The sequence below is a fragment of the Myotis lucifugus genome, unplaced genomic scaffold (genome assembly GCF_000147115.1).
Source record: "Myotis lucifugus unplaced genomic scaffold, Myoluc2.0 scaffold_603, whole genome shotgun sequence".
Lineage (NCBI taxonomy): Eukaryota > Metazoa > Chordata > Mammalia > Chiroptera > Vespertilionidae > Myotis > Myotis lucifugus.
The window spans coordinates 153,176-157,057 of record NW_005871651.1 but is presented as its reverse complement, the minus strand read 5'-3'; positions in this window follow the sequence as shown (position 1 = coordinate 157,057).

Below are 3,882 nucleotides of genomic sequence, written 5' to 3'. Positions count from 1 at the left end.
AACCACCTGCAGCCCCTCCCCCAGGCCAGCCCTGCCCCCCATCACCCCCCCACCCTGATTGGGGGCGAGGCCAGACCCCGCCTATGCACGAATTCATGCACTGGGCCTCTAGTACTCATATAAACATCACAGCCCAGCTGATGTGGCTCAGTGGCTGAGCATCAACCTATGAACCAGGAGGCCACGGTTCAATTCCCAATCGGAGATCATGCCAGGGTTGTGGGCTCGATCCCCAGTGTGGGGTGTGCAGAAGGCAGCCGATGAGTGATTCTCTCCCATAATTGATGTTTCTCTCTCTCTCTCTCCCTTCCTTTCTAAAACCAATCCTATATAATAAAAGGCTAATATGCAAATCGACCGAACAGTGGAACGACAAGTCGCTATGATGCACACTGACCACCAGGGAGCAGACGATCAATGCAGGAGATGCCCCTTGGCGGTCAGTGCATTCCCACAGGGGGCGCGCCACTCAGCCAGAAGCCGGGCTCATGGCTGGCGAGTGCAGTGGTGGTGGTAGGAGCCTCTCCCACCTCGGCGGCAGTCAGACATCCCCCGAGGGCTCCTGGACTTCGAGAGGGCACAGACCGGGCTAAGCGAAACCCCCCCCCCACACACACACACACACACACACACGTGCACGAATTTTGTGCACCAGGGCCTCTAGTAAAAATACTTTTTTTAATAAACAGATTTTTCACAGATTCCAGAAAAATAAAATGCAGTCCATAGTTGGAATTTTCAGGGTAGTATTAAGAAAGGACAGGAAAGGGGGGAGGCAGGGCTGATTATTTTATATCCTAATATTCATATTGAGAGATCTGGACAAATAAAATAACTAACTGGGTTCTAAGTTTGGAAGTAGGCACTTAAGTATAATAAACTCCACACCAAATATATTTTTATATACTCTACTCTCACTTTAGTGTAATCATGCAAAGTCCTAATGAGACTTGTGCTTATTCTGATCACAAGTCTCATTGGTTAACCTCTTCCAATCCAGAAGCAACAAAGATTTCTGCCTTCCTCTCCCCCAGGCTGTCCCTTGTACTATAGCTCTGTCATACCAGGAGATTAAGTCTGTTCATTCACTGAAGTCTGTTCATTCGCATATGAAATGGGGACTTGTTCCTTTCCTTATATATTATAGACTATAATAAAAAAAGTCAGGCTCTATATTCTTCAAATTTCATGAGTAATAATTGCAAGTAAATTATAACTCACTTCCTTTATAACAGTTAAGGACTACAACACAATATATTCTTCATATTTCAACATAATGCTGCTATCAAAAGCACAGCCCTTGAATTTGCTTCTTAAACCACACAACTGGTTTCTGTTCTGGGGCACTGAAAATTTTTTATGTGGTTTCCTGGTGTGTTTTTTTTGTTTTGTTTAAGTGAAACTTTCCTATGTGCATTTTGTTGTTGTACTGACTTTAATAATCTGTCCAATTGAGTATGACCTCCCATGAACTTTCACAAAATAATTGTGATAGTGTCTTTTTTTATGAGTGTATTTCCTGGTTTCTTTGAGGTCAAAATGTTTGCTATGAATTGACAATGAGCCTTCCCATGTACAGATGATGAAATTAATGTCACCTACAAAACAAAGATAATAGTATACTAACTCACAAATGTCTCTATATCCAGGAATGTGAAGCATGTAATGATTATTTAAGAAAAATGCTGGCTCTAGTAATACAGCCTACAATAAAAATTATACAGGCAAGTAATGACATGTATTTCACAAGTACACCAGCCTCAATCAGGTTTTTTGAACCAAGCCTTTATTAGAAATGACAAATAATTCTCTCACATGCCTTAATTCAATCCAAAGAGCAACTGAGAATCTGAGTCTCAGGAAGGTAACAGATTCAAAAGTGGGAAATAAAACTACTCAATGCTATGATCTGGTAGAATGAGCACTGGCAAAGCCCAAAGAGGCCAATTAGAAATTAGGCTGAAATTTTTACCAGCTCTGTATGGCTCACTGTCTTCATTTTAAACGGGGGGTGGGAGTGGGGAAGGAGATATAAAATTCTATTAGCATGATTCACCAATATTCAATTAAGGTTGTAAACCAAACCTAACAAATGTTATGAATTATAAATACTTTAGGTGCCAAATGCCTGTAGGATTAAGAACACCAAAACTTGTACATTCTAGTAGACGGAGGCAATGGGGGCCCACTGAAGCCAAGTGGCATCCCTCCACCACAGCAGACAGCCATTTTCTGTGCCAGCACTCTACAACTCAATACCACACATATGCACTATTGCCCGTGTTTTTTCCTTTTTATCCCATTCCTCCCTCCAGCGTTGCTCTTCACTATTCCCCAAATTCTCTGCTTGAGAGCAGCATCAAAGGGCACTACACTTAGATCTAATGATTCTATTTAAAGACTAGAGAAATTAAACTGCTACACCATGCCAAAGAAAAAAAAGGGGGAAAACACAAATGCTACAAAACCTCTTCAGTGACACACAGAAACTCAAGCTGTGCCGTAGGTTGCCTCGGGAAAACCATCCCCCAGAGTTACTTACTGGTGCTGCCTTGGAGAGAATACCAATAAAAGTATAAAGTAAAAAATACTCATTTATGGCAGAAAATAAAATATATACCTACTATCTGATTTTGTTTTAAAATAAAACAATATCTACAACTCCATGTGGCTATTAAACCTAATCTTAATTAAAAAAACAAAGTCAAGTTGACTCCATAGGCCGTCCTTCAAAGCTAGGCTAACAATAGCCAAAGTTCTAAATGCTAGGTGTTTTTATACAGTTGGCCTTAGAGGATCTTAGTAATAAAAGGCAGATAGTAAATAAAATTTCCATTTAAGTCATACTAACAGATTATTTAAATTTTTCATGGTTAAAAGAGTGCCAAAAGCCTTCATTTCATTTTTTTGTAGCTTTGTCATTTTTTTTTTAATTTCTCTTTATTGTGGAAATTATTATAGATGTTTCCCCTCTTTCCCCCATTGACCACTACTAGCCCAAACCTGCCCCCCACCCCAACCCTTCACCACACTACTGTCTGTGTCCATGGGTTATGCATATATGCATATAAATTCTTTTGTTAATCTCTTCCCACCCACCCATCCACCCCCGCCTTCCCTCTGAGAGTCCACACACAGTCTATTCCATGATTCTGTCTTAATTTTAAAGCATACATCTGTGACCAGTGACCAAATACGTTTGCAATAAATCAATCTACCAAATAATACATCAGGCATATTAAAACTACATCCTCTTCACTAATAGACAGTTTGCTAGAAAAGGCAGTATTATCAAACCAGTGTCATTAACAACAAGTCATTTATTTTTAAAGAAATATTTCAGTCATAAACAAAAAGCCCTTCCTTTCACATGATGGAATTAATGCTGAAACGTGTGGTCAGAGTCCTTCTCACAATCCGGGACCACTGGCTCCTAACTGCTCACTTGTCTGCCTGCCTGATTGCCCATAACTTCCCCCCGCCCCTGCCCGCTGGCCTGGTCACTCCAATGGACCCCCTGCCGGCCTAGTCACCCCCAACTGCCCCCCCCACCAGCCTGGTCACCCCACACTGCCCCCCGCCCCAACGTTGGGGCGTCCTCCACTAACCCCCCTGCGAGCGTGGTGCCCCATGTAGCCTCTGCAGTCGGCCATTAAGGTGCGATGGCGCGCTTAGGATTGTAGTATTATAGACCCCCATCAGATCGGAACGTGGTAGGGCGCAGGACGACTAATGTAGTTTATTACGCTTCTGAGTTCCTACCAACCTGTAAACTGGGCAATTTTCCGCACCCCCTAGTCTTTTCAACTCCCTTTACAGAAGTAGAGGAGGTTGGAGTGAATTATTACAAGGATACCTGAGTACGACGTGCCCTATGGAAGA